We start from the raw sequence: 15849 nt of genomic DNA, 5'->3' as shown, positions 1-15849 counted from the left end.
TTTTTTTTTAAATGCGTTTGTATTCAGTTACGTCTGTCTTACACCACTAAATGAAATCCATCATACAGGAAAGGGATTATGGCCAGACTGTGAACCTTAGAAGACATCCATCTAAAGTGACAGGTCATTTCTTTAGAGAAACTACTAAGAGGCCCATATTACCTCTAGAGGAGCTGAAGAGATCTGTAGCTCATGAGGGACGATTTGCGGAGGAGAACTATTAGTGACGCACTGACTAAATCTAGCCTTCATTTTAAGAGTGGCACAGTCACATCTAATGAAAAGTATCCCACTGATATGGTCAACATGTGGAGGATGGTGCGCTGCTCACATTAGGCACGGGCCGGTATGAAATTCTGACCGTATGATTACCTTAAAGAAAAATATCACGGTATCATGACTACGACATGCAATTTTGTTATTTCAAAATGTCTAAATTAAAAAAAGAAGGAAGGCATTTTCATTGAACAGTTACTTATTTTTAAATGGCATCTTAAACAAGGAACACAAGAAATACGCATTTAAAATAACTGAATTCTATTATTTTTAAATAAATGGGTGGTGTTCCCGTAGATACACTATCATGTTGGATGTGTTCCCTCCTCTGGCCGCCACTGTTCTAAAGCACAACCTGCAGGTTGGGCCACCGTCCTCCTCCAACCCATTTCCATCCGTCTTCTTTGGGTAGCCGGAGTACTCCCATACAGCCGACTTTAGTCTTTTAGAAGGGGGGGAAAAGTAAAGGGGTTTGCCTCCTTCAGCCATTATGCTACCTGCAGAATTAGAAGCTAGGGGTGCGCCGGGGGAGGAGTTATGTGACGCTGCAGCAGCAGCTGGATGAGAGCCGGGTGATCTGACCGCTTTCTCTCTGACAAGATTTATATTTTTAAAGAGTGCTTATACCCACAGGAACGGTTTTAAAGAAGATTCCATTGGTTTTGAAAGCGTGACTTTTTAATACCAGGGTATCCTTTGAAACGATAACCGGTCCATGCCTAGCTCAAATGAGACCGGAATTATACTCTTTGGTCTATATGCAAAATACTGTGGGGGGAAAAAACTAACACTTCACATCACCTTGATAACCATCCACATGACGAAACATGGTGGCGGTAGAATCATGGTGGGAGGAAGGAAGCTGGTCAAGACTGATGAATGCAAACTTGAGACGTTCGAGCGGGTCGATGACCCCCAACATCCAGTCATAGCTACAATGGATCAGTGTGTTAGAATGGCCCGGTCTGTCCATTGTCGCATAGCCGCACTTAACCTACTCTGAGTACCTAATATGTCTTTTTATTTTAACACGATATGTGAAAAGAGCTATAAGAAGATACTAAAAGTAAGTAACATTTTCTTGAAATTATCAACTATCAACTGATCAACTCTCAGCACTGTGGAAGCACATTTTACAGCAGACTCCACAACAAACCCGAAGCCAAGACCAAAAAAAAAAAAAGGAAGCCACGGGTGTACAGCATACTAAATGGTGCTTTACTGTCTGCTTATTATGTAAAACATCTTACTAATTAAGTCCCAGCATTTATAAATGTAAATGCATATAGTGCAATGTAATCTGAGATGCACTACAAAAAGGGAACCAAAAGTAAGTAACATTTTCGTGATATTGATGTATTTTTCCTTGATTTGAGCAGGTAAATAAGATTATTTGCCAATGGAATTAGTATATCTACCCCTAGAATAAGATAATTAGATACCTTGTACCTGAAATAAGATATTGCAGGTTAATTGTTCCTATTTTTAGTGCAAAAATCTTATTGCATTGGCAGATAGTCTTATTTACCTGCTTAAATCAAGGAAAAATACATCCATTTCACGAAAATGTTACTTACTTTTGGTTCCCTTTTTGTAGTGCATCTCAGATTACATTGCACTATATGCATTTACATTTATAATTGCTGGGACTTAATTAGTAAGATGTTTTACATAATAAGCAGACAGTAAAGCACAATTTAGTATGCTGTACACCCGTTGCTTCCTTTTTTTTGGTCTTGGCTTCGGGTTTGTTGTGGAGTCTGCTGTAAAATGTGCTTCCACAGTGCTGAGAGTTGATCAGTGGACAAGCCTAGCTGTCAGCTGGAATAACATAATAATCGGAGCTAACGGCAGATATTGGAGTCAGTCAGAGGCTGCCATGGAAGGCCAGAGCAGAAAGAAACGCAGGCTTTTTAAACTCTGGACAAAGGATCGACGGGGGCTCTGAATTTAAGGTCATTGCATAAGTATACGAGGGCTGAGGGTTGGGGGATGGTTGGACCCAGAGCTGGAGGTGTTGAAAGAAGCAGACTGTAGAGAGAGACTGCTATCACTTCGCCTCATGTCCAAACAATTACATTTAAATGGTGGTTAAAAAAGACCTTTAGCTATCAGGTTGTGTTTCCTTACTCGCACACTGCTTTTAATGTTCAAGTTTTAAGTTGTAGTAGCTACAGAAACTCTTCTAGGCTCACATTCACTGTATCAAAAACAACTTGGGTTTTAAAAAATATATATGCTTCTCTTAGAGGTGCAGTCAGTGTTAATTAGGTTTTCTTCCAACATTTTTATCAAAGAAAAACATAAAGGATTAAGAACCCAATGACCAGTCTTATATAAAAAAAATACTTCTCAGCACTAAGTTTGGTTTTTGCTGTTCTTTGACGTTTTTAAAAATGTACACGAGAAAAGTTTTTTTTAAAAACCCAAAACGGTTACAGTTCTTCCATTAGTGTGCAGAAAACCTCGGGCAGATGTTTTGAAATCCTTTTTTTTTTTAAACCAAGATTTATTTGGCCTTTAGGCCCACTTGTTTTTAATGTGAGATGGTTCACATCCAACTCCGAACATAACCAACCAGAATCTCCAGACGTGATTTCGTAACCCAGTGATAAAAATACTTCCTTGTATGATATGTCTAGTCACGTCTTATGTGAATGCGCTTATTAGTTGTTGGTTTTAGTTTAGGACAACTGTGAACAAAGTGGCTTTTAATCACATACTTATTCAGATTCTTTAGAAATTGCTTCACACCAGTCTTGGCAAAGCGAATCATTCATGTTTCTTCTTTGCTGCTTTTTCAAGAATTTAAGTCTGGTTTCTAAAAGTGAGAGGTCAGATCAGAGGTCAGAGCAAATGTAGACAGAGGTATCCCCTTTTGAACATTGATGCTTTATATAAAAAAAAAATATGTCAGGTTTTTTACTTAATTATTTATTAAGTAAAAATAAATGGATTCTAAATGAAATGAGATTAATACTTTAACACATTGGGTATATTTTTGGGGACAAACCCACGTTGATAACCAAAGGGTTGGCAAAAACTGTGTAAATTGGTGAAGGGATGAAAGAGAACAAATAATACAATGAACAACTTACAAACTCTTTTTTTTGAGCGCATGTCTCTATAAGTTATTATAATACAATGCCACGAAGGTAAGTTGGGCTAAAATGGTATAAATTGGTTAAGGAGCAGGTTGAACCTGCTGAAAGTGGCATAATGAAGCCCGAAACAGTCCCACCCTAAAGTTACAGAGTTTAAGGCACTGCTGTTCTATTATTTGCAGCTTTCCATCAACCAGAAATGTTAACTGTGAAACAATAGGCTACCTTGTGAAAATAAAACAGTATTGTAGATATTTCAGCGCTCGATCTCATCAGTGTTGAATTTAGGCGTCTCAGTTAAAAACAGGTAAGCAGAGGCCTGTGGTGTTACAGCACAAACTAATTAATGCTTGGCTTTTTGAAAGAAAAAGGGGATAAAATTTCTAATTATTGACTATAGATAGACAAATCCCCACCAGACAGGCTATGTGCGGGGCTTGTTTTTTGTATTACAGGACTACTTTTACTAAAAAGGCACCGCTCATAATCTTGTAGACGATTTGCAATCTCTGTGTTGTCTAAAGCTTTGCTCTGCCGATCCGGATTTTGGCTGGTTCCAATATCTCTTCATGAAATGACGCAGTATGTTAAGCTATAAGAATAGCATTTAAAATATGATTTCTGTCTAGTCATTATTTATATCGGCAGCTGAGATGTCATCGCCCTGGGTGCATGAGAGGGAGATCCAGTAAGTTCTGGGACAGTAGACTCTCAAAAAGGATGAAGCAGAGAAACTTAGCTATGTCACGTTCGTCCTTCCTGCTGTCTGCTTCAAGTCTTTCTCCTTCGAGTCTGAAGGAACCACAGAAACGTCAAGAAAATACCATTTCTTTCATACAGTCTGTGCTTTCTTTGACTCCTCGCTGCTACTGAATTTGGCTAACAGTGAGTTATCGTCCCTCAGTAACAGCGTTCACACCAAAAGGTGTCACTGTGACCTGATATAGCTTAATGTTTTGTGTTTACTGATGCCAAAGATGAAAATCTTAGATATATTTTCCAACCAGCGGGTGACTGTGCAAATTTGATCGAGCAGAAAATGTTCCCGATTCTGGTCCCCAGCCCTTCCTCGAAACGTCTGTAGTTTGTGTGGCAAAGTAATCCAGATAAGATGAGAAACAGTCCATTAGATTCTTTAAAAAACTAAAACCCATATTGAAATGCAGTACGGCATAAAATGTAAGCATACAGCACTGAGTGATTTATATTTTTTCTGCTTCCCAGATGCCAAGCAGAAACACAGGAGTGTGAGAAAGGAGCAGCTCTTGTTGTCTTAGTGTTACATTGATATTAAGTAGTTTTGTTTCAGTGTCTGCACGTAGGAGGAACATGATTCCCTGATTTGGTGTAATATAATGAGCCGTCAGAACATTCAGTGCTCAAAACATCCCAGTTTGCGAAGCTGACTCATTTTGTGGCTTGGAAAGACACAAATGTCTTCAGCCCATGTCATTTGGAGGACTTTCAGTTCCACTTGTCTTCTATGCTTCCCTAAAAACTGTGGACAGATGTAAAACCCTTGGCAGGATTAAGGTTTTTTTTTCTTCTCCTGAGTATTTGCTGTTTATGTAAAAAAATCCCCATGCTGGCAGTTTATTGAATGTAAATGTAGCTGGCTTAGAGACGCAGGCTGTAGGAGGGCTGCTAATATGCTAACATCCTCTTTTCCATAAGCCAGATGTATTAGAGGTTAATTCTCTGCTCCACTGTGGTGCTTTTTCCACAAAGGCTGCTGTGGTGAGATTATCTCTTTAAGCTTGTGTCAAAAACAATTGTTTTAACAGAGTTAGAATCTGTGGCCTGCGCCGTGTGGCTATGGATGAGGAGGATAGTTTCAGACTCAACACACAAATTATCATTCTTTTTCTTATTTCTTTTAAGAATATTCACATTTACTTTTATTCTTCTGTGACATGCATTTTATTTTAATTTGAAAATATAATATATAATCTCCCTTTTACTGATTTTTTTTTTTTATTTTTTTATTTTTTTTATTTTTTTCAGATTTTTGCATTTTGTAACACTTAAAGTGTTTCATATCATCAAACACATAATTTCAGACAGGGATAAACTATACAAACATTTTCAAATAGTAGTTTCATTTATTAAGGGGGAAAAAAACTATCAAAATGAACCAATGTGAAAATAAAATCACCCCCTTTGCTAAAATTGTGAACTGATTGTGATTGATCAAATTTTTGCTTCTGGTTCACTTGGCACTCTCACACCTGTCTACAGCCAGCTCTGTTAAATAAAATAAAAAATCCCTTAAACCTTAAACAAAAGCTGACCGGCACCATGAAGTAGGAAGTAGGGTTAATCCTGGCCCAGTCTAAATAGATCCTAAAGCAGAATCAAAGTCATTGACGTCCATCAGTCTGGAAAGGGTCACAAAGCTATTTCTAAGGCTTCGGGACTCCGGAAAACCATTGTGAGAGCTATTATCCAAAAATGGTGAAAACATGGAGCAGTTGTGTACCTTTCCTAGGCGTGGCTGGCCTACCAAAATTACTCTGAGTGCATCCATGACACATCCAGCAGGTCACAAAATTACTCAGAACAATGCCTAAAGCACCGCAGGCCTCAGTTAAGGTCAGTCTTCATGATTCAGCCTGGAAAATGGCATCCATGTTAGAGTTACAAGACTAAAACCACTGATGACCAAGTACAACACACAGATGGTCTGAGATTTGCTAAAAAAAACAAAAACGTAGAGGCTCCCCCGGGCTTTTGTAAAAAAAAAAAAAAAAAAAAACATTCCATGGACTGATGAGATCAAAGTGAAACTTTTAAGGAAGTGTACCTGGTGTAAAAATAAGACTGCCTTTCAGAAAAAGAACATCAGTTTGCTGGTGATTGTGTGATAATCTGGTGCTGCTTTGCTGCCTAAGGACCTGGACAAGCTGCCGTAAATTTGGAACCTTAATTTCTGCCAGAAAATCCTGAAGGAAGATGTCCGGACATCGGTTTCTTACCTCAAGCTCAAACGCATTTGGGTTCTGCAGCCCATCCTGTGAACGGCTCAAACGGCCTAGTCAAAGTCTGAGCTTAAATCCAACTGAGATGCTGTGCCTTGATATTAATCAGGACATTCATGCTCACAAACCCTCAAGCGTAACTGGCTGAAAACAATTCAGCAAAGGAGCTCGGCCAAATTCCTGCACAGCGATGTAACAAACTCCTTGCCATTCATTTTTAGAAATGCATTTTGTATTTACTCAAGTTATCTTTGTCTAATAAAAAAGAAATAAAAACTCAGTTTGAAACTTGTAGGCGTGACAAGAAAAAAACAAAACAAAAGAAATCCGTCCAGTGCCAAATTATTTCAAAGACCCGTAGCGCCACACATATTTTGGCTCTTAGTTACTATAAACTTCATTCTTGTATAATCAGAAATGCGGGTCTGAGGAGCCGCATTTCAGCTGCAGCAGCTGCCTGACTTTCAGACCAGAGAGGAAGGAGACATGTAGATCTGTACAGCTTCAGATGTACGCAGCAGCTTATAACTTTACATATCATTTCCTGTAGAAGGAGTTGAACTTTATTTTCTCTCCTACGAGTGTTTCTTTAAAAATGGGTCAGCAGATGTTAGACTTTGGGGGTGGGGGGGTTTTCTAGAGGAGGAATAAAAAGAAGAGGAAGAGAAAAAAGGCATACCAAACTGTTAGCTCTGCAGTGTGGGCTGAAAGGCAAGAGAGAGGAGTAGGAGGGAGAGAGAGCAGAGGAGACTGCATCTTCTTTATATTCAGATGTTAAATCTGTTTATTAAAAAAGAAAAAAAAATGTGTTTTTCATGTTCAATTTTCCCTCGGGTTCATGCAAATGCTCACATGTTCAGGACTGCTCACACCGGCTGTTTGCAGCGTATTAAACATGGACGATACACACAGCGGCTGCATGCGTACACGTTTGGCTGACGTTTTTGCTCTGTGTCTGACGCATGCTGGAGACATTCACTTCTCCATCCATCAGAAAGTAAAAAAAAAAAACACAAATCATTACAACTCTGCTCTCTGCTGCAGTTTGTCACAGCAACGATAAAGAAGGTGTTTAAGCCGATGTGTCCTAGTCCTTGTTGGTCAAAACTCAAAACCTGCCGAGCTAAGGCACGAGAAAAGCAGGTTTTGGTATACGTGCTCTCTGACTGGCTGTCGTCATCGCCACTCCTCCTCCAGCATATGTTTCATCTTTGAGACATGCCAATGACAATAATCTAAGCACAAACTACGAAAGACAGGACTTTTAACACTGTTTAATCTGGACAGCTCCATCGCCGGGTGGCACATGTTTTAGACTTTGGTGTTCTGATATTCAGACGTAATTCTTGTTTTCCAGGCTCCCACAACAGGCCAAATCAGTGTCCTGTTAATGAGCACGGCTGCTTGGACCTGGATGTCTGCATCCATATGAGCAAACTGTGTGACGGAGTCCCCGATTGTTCAGACGGCTGGGATGAGGGGCCTCACTGCAGAGGTAAAAGCTACACAGACATTTTCCTCCTTCAAGTCATGCTTTGATGAAGAGGCCCTCGTTATTCACTTTGTCAGTCGATGCATTGAGACACACACACACACACACACACACACAGTAGCCTAGTTCGTTTAAACATCAGTGTTTCAAATCTTCCCATTGTCTTAATTTTTCTGGGCTTTAATTGGACCCACATTAAAACGTAAACGTGCTTTGATCCAAACCATTGCAGCTCGGTCCGCAGGTTGTTGTCCTGCTGGAAGGTGGATTTCCTCCCCAGCTTCAGGATTTCTGCCGCCTCCAACAGGGTTTTCTTGCAGGATTGCCCTGTATTTACTGTAGCGCCATCCGTCTTCCAGAAAATGGTGACCAGCTTGCCTGTCTTTGCTGCAGAAAAACCTCCCCTCAGCATAATGCTGCCATCTTCATGTTTCAACATTGGGCTTGTGATTTCAGGACGATGTGCACTTTGTTAGTTTTTCCTCCATGCATGTAGTTCAAGAAGTTCCCTCTTAGCTTTATTTAAACTGTGCCCTGTCTTCATAGCATACATGCTATGTCTCATTTGTGGCCCCCCAAACCTTTGTCCCCTGCACTGTCCTACATAAAACACGCAGGACAGTGGATCCTGAGGACCAGGGTTGGGGACCTCCGCCCTACACGACTTGGGTAAACTTGTTAAACATGTGAAAAGGTTCAAGAGGTATGAACATATCTGCAGGGCGCCGATTCTCTGCAGCATTGACATGAGCACAGGAGCAAAATAAGTGTATTTTTTTTCTGTATACTGTAATATCTACAGTGCCTTTTGTTGTTTTTAGATTTTTCTGCCTCATCCAACAGAGGGTCGCTGTTAGATGTGGGTCTCCCTTTTTGTATTTTTTTTTTAAAAAGAAAACAGAAATACACTTTTTATTCATTCTCCATCTATAACCTCGACTAAATAATCTGTTTATCTGGCTTTTAAAGTTGCAGCAGAAATGTTGTTTTCCTGGGGATGGCGGGGGGGGGGGGGGGGGGGTTGGTTAATTCATAAATCAGCTCAGCCATGCTGCCGTCTTCCCTGGATAATAAACAGCCCAGATGCAGCTGAAGAAGAACCCTCGTCATTTATTCTTCTATTATTAATTAGAGACCGCAGAAGATGGAAGCTCAAAAAATATAATAAGTCCACAGAGTATGACTTTGTTTTTAGCGGGTGGAGACGCTGATGTTCGCAGGCCTCTAGAGGATTCCTCTGTTTCCAGCAAGGTGGCCTGCGGATATTACTGACAGAGATTTTAGCTCCAACATTTTATGTCTGAGGCACACAGACCTATTTATGAGTTTTTGTTGTGCTGTTCTCTTCTGGGATGAAAATGATGATTTAATTAGAAAACAACAACCAAGTCCCAGTGGAACAGAGTCCTAAACCAAGGGCACTTCCCAACTAATCGCTCTGACCTTGAATCAGCTCGTCTGTTCTAGTCAATCTGAAACATTAATCCAAGCTTCTGCCGGCCAGCGATAAAGATTGAGGTAGCTTTGTTTGCTGTGTCAGTTTGCTCTGGGTTTGTTGATTTAATGCGGTTATTGATTTAGTTTTTATCTTTGCATCAATTTAAAACTTCATGTTCTGATGTTAGATTTTAAAAAAAAATTATGATTGTATTTTATTTTATCCACCTTTTTACATTTTGTTTTAGTCCACAGTACACCCATGGAAAAAAATAAATTCTGCCATGGGGACCACCTTGGTTAAACAATGTCTGAGTAAATCATCAACAGAGAGGGGAGCTCTTTAGAGCCAATTCATCAGAACGTTGAAGTGTTATTAGTCGAGACCAGAAGAGCAGGAGCGCTGTTAGGCTGATTAAGACTGTAAGGAGCCGGTGCCACACAGTGGGCCTCTCTGCCAGGCGAGCGTTTTAACACAACAGCAATGAAGTCATCAAGTCCCAACTTGCACTGGCTGTCCCCGAGGCCACGAGTCCAGCTGGTTTCCAGCAGAGGACAGAGGTTAACCCTTTAAAAGGTCCATGTGCTCGTCGGCGTCCACATGCACAGTCATCTGTACACAGAGGTACAGTCACGCCGCGGCGACGTTGTTGTTGCTCAGGCACAGGAATATTTAGCCATATCCCACAGTCGCAGAGACACAGGCAGCGTGTGTCGGGCTGCTTGTTTGTGAGCCTGCCTTATTTCGGGGAAACGCACGCGTTTACAGGCACCCTAGTGTCTGCTTGTAAAAGCTGTTGGGTTGTGCAAGTATACCCGGCAGCTGATTTCTGAAAGCGCACTTTGTCGGCGTACTGAGGTAATTCTGCCAATGTTGTTGACAAGGCTGGTTAAAATAGGAACCTGGGACTGCGGTTCAAGTGGGACGTTGATACGGCTGAAATAAATCGTTGATTTTTTTTTTTTTTTTAAGTGTGTGGCGAAGCTTAGGGTTGAGAAGCAGGCTTTGTGAAGACTTTGGGATATTGTGGTTGGTGCTGATGTTGGTAGCAAGGTTTAAATGGAGTAGGGCTTCTCACACGTCATGTTCAGAGGTCCGTTTGATTTTTATATCAGGTTGAAGGGTCAGAAAGCCACTGATGAGCCTTTTTATTGCAATTGGTTACAACTTACAATCAAACGAAAAGTCACATTATGCCTACAGCTTGTTCTTTGTGAGCCCAAGCTGCTCTGATGTTTGACTGTAAGCGTATTGATCACTCTGATTTGATTAGATTTCAAGTTGATGAGCTTAACATGACATACCTCAACAAAGACCAGCCCCTTCTTTACGCACAGGAATAAACTAAATGAACCCAATTTAAAGTACAAGACAGTAAAATCAAAACAATTAAGGAGAAAGTTTTACACCAAGAGACACTTATTACAGTAAGCAACCCTTATGTTAAAACTGGACTCTCTGTTTTAAATTAATTGTTTTAAAGTCCCAAATTTCCCTTTTTTGTTTTTGTATTATTTTTATAAAATGTAACAAGTTTCACTTAATGAAGCAATTCACTGACCAAAAAATATCTAATTAGTGTACACATTTTTAACAACAATGCATATTCTTTGGGATTACTTCAAAATCTACCTGCCAATTTTCTGGAAGGATTTCTTGCAATAAAAATGTAGCACACTTGTTAAAAAATAAAGAAATGGTTGTTTTTGTAAAATAGCTGTTCAGAAATGAAATTGCTGTCCACGCTACATTTATTCAGGATCACATGATCTGCAGCAGAGACTTAACAGCCTCACCAATAACCAATAATAATTAAGCTCTTCTCAGTTCCAGTTAATCGTCTGTGAACAAAACAGAAATAGCTGTTCTCCTATATGATAAGTAATAAATGTTTATTCTTCTTGTACCCGGGAATCACATTTTCCTTGTCGGGAATCAAACTAAAAACCCTTTTAGGGTGGAATGGCGTCTGTAAAACGTGCAGCTCTCTGAACAGAGGAGAGTTCAGTCTCTGTTAGGGTTCTTGTATAATGTTGGGATAAATTGTGGTATAACTAGCAGTGATATTTTGTATCTCATTAAACCTGTGGCACATGTAGTGCTGTAAAATATCTATTTGGAAACCTTGTTGCTTCTTGTTGCTTTTGTGTTTACGAGCATAAAAAGGAAATAAATCCTTTGTTAGCTGGTGTTGCTATTAGCAATTGGCACCATAACCTCTAGCAAATCCCACTCTTGCCTTGGTTGTGACGTCGTTCCCAGATCTGAGCTCTGACTTCGGAGACAAATTGAATGCCTCGTAAGCGACTTTGCTTTAAATGCAGTAATTATTAATGACTGTTGACACTGTAGCACGTTGTGCTGAGCTAAGCTATTTTCCACATAGCTGTTAGTTCAGCTTAAGCTTAGCATGCCTCTTAAATATTGCATTCAATCTGACATTTTATATTTCAGGCTTCTTTTTGTAAGTAAGTTGAAATAAAAACACACATGCAGGCTTTCTAGTTGTCAAGTCCTCCGAAAGTCACATTACAACATTATTTTACTGTTTTCACAACAATTTCAATTTATTCAGATGGTTCACTTTGCATTAAAATGTGTGTTCTTCTCCGGGAGGAATTGAATAATAGGGCCGTTCTGTTCTCAGTAATAAACTCTGCGGCGAACCGCTGTCATCCAGATCAATTAAGGTCAACCACTCAATTCAGGGATACACTCTTAAGTTCTCCTGTTTGACTTCATATCTTTGACAATGTCTTAGTGAAAACACGGGATGTGGCTAAGGCTTGTGTTTCCAAGGCCTGTTTCCGCTTATGTGGTTTGAACTGACAGCTGTGAGGTTGTTTTTTTTTTCCTGCTTTTCTTATAGATAAAATCTTTCTTGTGAGCTGTGACTGACAAGAAACTGGAAAATACGGTCGGCCATGGTGCTGCTCTTGAACGTTTCACTCTCCATTGATTTTTTTTTCTTATTCTTCCTCTTTTCAGCGTATCTCTGATTATTGCAGAGGCCTTTATACAGGTTTATGCGTTCACTCCCACCAGCTATGACGTGAGGATTTGTCATGGGCTCCTTAAAGCCGTCTCTGCACAGACCACGCTATCATCTTTATTCACAAGTAGGCCTCGACCTGAATTGGGTTACTGGCAGCCGTTGGCGGTGGACAGACGTGTTTTATTGCCATCGTGAGGGGTGAAGATTCTGCAGTTTTTATGAGCAGTAGTGTGCTTCTTCGCTCCTAATGGGGAAGAAAACTCGAGCGTTACATGTTGTCAATAATTTAAGCTGCCATTAGTTCGGGAAGGTCTGAACTGTTTGCACGTTTGTTTAGGGTTTTGTGACGGGGGTCTGTGTAGCCGCTCCTGCTGTCAGGGACTGAATGTGGCCACTGTTTGCTCATTACTCAAGCTGCCGCCCTGCATGTTTACAAATGGTTACTTTGCCCCCTTTTTGATCACGGAGCCTTTAAACAGTTTTCCCAATATACTCCCAGTCTGTGTGCAACTCCGTCACTAGAAGAATTTTCTGGCAACAGCTTTTTTGTTCAACTTTGCAGATGTTGTCGCATTGCCGTTCATAGCTTCACACGCGCTTATCATTGCCGTCATAGATGTCGTATTCATTTTTTATTTTTTTTAATCATGCATTTGAACTTTTCTTTATGTCGGGTTAGATTAAGAATATGACAAACGACTACAGTGAATTTGAATATTTTTTTCCAGTGTATTAGATGCACAAGATTGAATTTAGGCAAGGCAAGGCAAATTTATTTATATAGCACAATTCAGTACAGAGACAATGCAAAGTGGTTTACATGATTAAAATATAGGAAAATAAAACAAAATAAAAGCAAGTAGGGATAAAATGTAGGAACAAAAAAGAACATTAAAAACAGTAGAACAGTTTAACTAGAACAGTCAAAGGCAATTTTAAACAAATGTGTTTTTAATCTTGATTTAAAGGAACTCAGGCTTTCAGCACTTTTACAGTTTTATGGAAGTTTGTTCCAGATAAGCGGAGCATAGGAACTAAATGCTGCTTCTCCGTGTTTAGTTCTGGTTCTAGGCATGCAGAGAAGGCTGGAGCCAGAAGACCTTAGTGGTCTGGAGGGTTGATACACTGATAACAAGTCTGTGATGTATTTAGGTGCTAAGCCATTCAGGGATTTATAGACTAACAGAAGTATTTTAAAGTCTATTCTCTGAGATACAGGGAGCCAGTGTAAGGACTTTAGAACTGGGGTGATGTGCTCTACTTTCTTAGTCTTAGTGAGGACGCAGGCAGCAGCGTTCTGGATCATTTAGGCACACAGGTCCAAAATTAACACTCCTGCTTGCATTTGGTTAATTGTCCTTTAGGAAGTTGCAGAGAAAACCCACTTTTCATAGCCCTTAATAACATCCTGGCATTGTTCTCACATAGATATGACCAGTCTTCCTGTTAGAAATGGGTGCTTACTGACAATTACTTGGCTTTTAGGCAAAATCAGTAAATTTTAATAGGGCTGAGAGCGGGGCCATTCCAAAACCTTAATGCTAGCCTGCTTTATCCATTGCAAAATCATTTTTTATTTTTTTTTTGTTTCCTTGATTGTTGTCATGTAGGAACGGCTTATTGCATCCAGATTTTCCTCATCAGCGTGGTGCAACATGAATTGGCCATGACTTCAATCTTTTCGACAATTTGTGGGCCAGATTTTAAAGCCGACCCTGTGCAAGGAAAGTGAAACAATTTATTGAACTTTTCTCATTTCTGAGAAGACGGTTGGCAAAATATGCAGTCAGAAACATGCCAGAACCGTGTTGCTGGCTTCAAAAAGCATGTGGTTTCACTGTAACTTAGTGAGAGACATATGTATAAAGATGGAAGTTGCTCATTAGAGAAAATGAATCGAAACCTTTGTGCCCAACTGATGTTGGTTTAAATAGTTTGTTGTGTGAAGTTTGGTTTTCTTCTCCAGACAAAACAGTAACGCGTATCATTTCAAATGACTCACTTTTATAATCTGGTCTGAGCGGCAGCCAGATGGAGATTTGTCCTTCAGTTAGTTTGTGGTTAAAGCAGAAATCAGCCAGTGTGATGATGCACCACATGAAACATGTAAGGTCCTTTCAGGAAGCCGGATAAAGGACGACGCGTGTCTGAACCTGTTTCTAGACGCAGCAGATTGGGCGGAATGTCATACAGACTTTAACATGCTTGAGCTGTCTGTTATTACATTTTGGGCCGTGTTCAGTTTTTGCTTTCAGTGACTGACAGTGATGTTTTGGGGATGGAAAGAGAGAAGCGTTATCCTCGATAGTCGGAACGCACTCTCTGGTCCGGTTTCTTAATTATTGGGAACTCGACCCGGGTCTGGCGCTCCTCAGGCGTTGTCTCGGCGCTGCATGTGATGTTATAAAGGTATATCAGTTCCAGCTGTGCTCAGCAAGTGCCACTTATGGTTGGATATCAGAGAAAAGTACAGTTCTCGGTCTGTTTAATTTAGATCATTGACGTTGACACGTCACTCTAAACTGGTAAGCTTGTGCGTGCATGGTTCCTTGTCCTGTCTGTCTCCATGTGTCCCTGTGACGGACCGGCACCAGGGTGTCCTCCACCTGTAGCCCTATGACTGCGGGTGATGGAGACCAGCCCCCACACACGACCCTGCACGGATGTCTTAGACTTAGACAGACTTTATTGTCGTTCAACGTTACATCCGGAATGTACATTTGAGCAAAACGTTGTTGCAAGGCTCAGAGTAAGAACAGAAGACGAAAGAGAAACATTATGAATGTAAGCGTCATTTGTGAGGAATGCAGCAGCAAACCAAAAAAAAAAAGACATTTTATATGTACGGAAAAGTTAAGTGTAAGACAATATGAATAGGGCAGGTATTGTTAGCGGCTGGATGCATTGCAACAATGAACCGATAATGGTGCAGATAGTACGGTTAGTGCAATAGAGTTCACCCTGATCATGCAAAGTGACTAGATTTGTTTGTATGGAGGAGGAGGGTGTTATTGGGAGTTTAGCAGTCTTAGGGATAAACTGCTGTTCATATGCTAGTCTACCATTAGTGCCCCGAATGTTCAGTGTAATATGAGTGAGTATAGAGGATGGATAGCAGCAACTTTTCTTATACCAACATGATGCTTTTCGCCCTGATCTAATCTAATCAGCCATTCAGCAACTTGCCTCAAACCTCTACCTCCTGCATGAAAGCAAAAAGGTGTCTTCATCCACGAAGTAACAGGATCAATGGCTGAAGTTCTTTATTCTGTCTCTGCTTCATCCATTAACCCTTGAACAAACATCTGACATCTGAAGCTGTCTGACCGCAGATCGTTTTTCTTTTCTCTGCTCTTCAGGGTTTTCTATCCTTGCCTTTTTTTTTTGTCAGTTTGCTCGCGCTGTCCTCTTCTGCTCTTGCCTTTTTTAAGATTCTATTTCTTCTGCAGCGTTTGTGATAGCCGATCAGACCTAAGCATTCCCAGACTCTCGTCTCTTAATCTGATTTCACTTTCGTTAAAGAAGTCCAAGAAGGTTGAGATAAAAGATTAATCAAAGTTTCCCCA

The 15849-nt window shown here is 40.3% G+C and overlaps 1 pseudogene; it reads left to right on the top strand.

Moving 5' to 3' along the window:
• Nucleotides 1-15849, top strand: part of LOC118556428 — a 118675-nt pseudogene that overhangs the window by 31366 nt on the left and 71460 nt on the right.

This window comes from Fundulus heteroclitus, chromosome 1 (genome assembly GCF_011125445.2).
Source record: "Fundulus heteroclitus isolate FHET01 chromosome 1, MU-UCD_Fhet_4.1, whole genome shotgun sequence".
NCBI classification, from domain to species: domain Eukaryota; kingdom Metazoa; phylum Chordata; class Actinopteri; order Cyprinodontiformes; family Fundulidae; genus Fundulus; species Fundulus heteroclitus.
The sequence above is the reverse complement of the archived record's forward strand: the minus strand, read 5'-3'. Positions and strand labels throughout refer to the sequence as shown.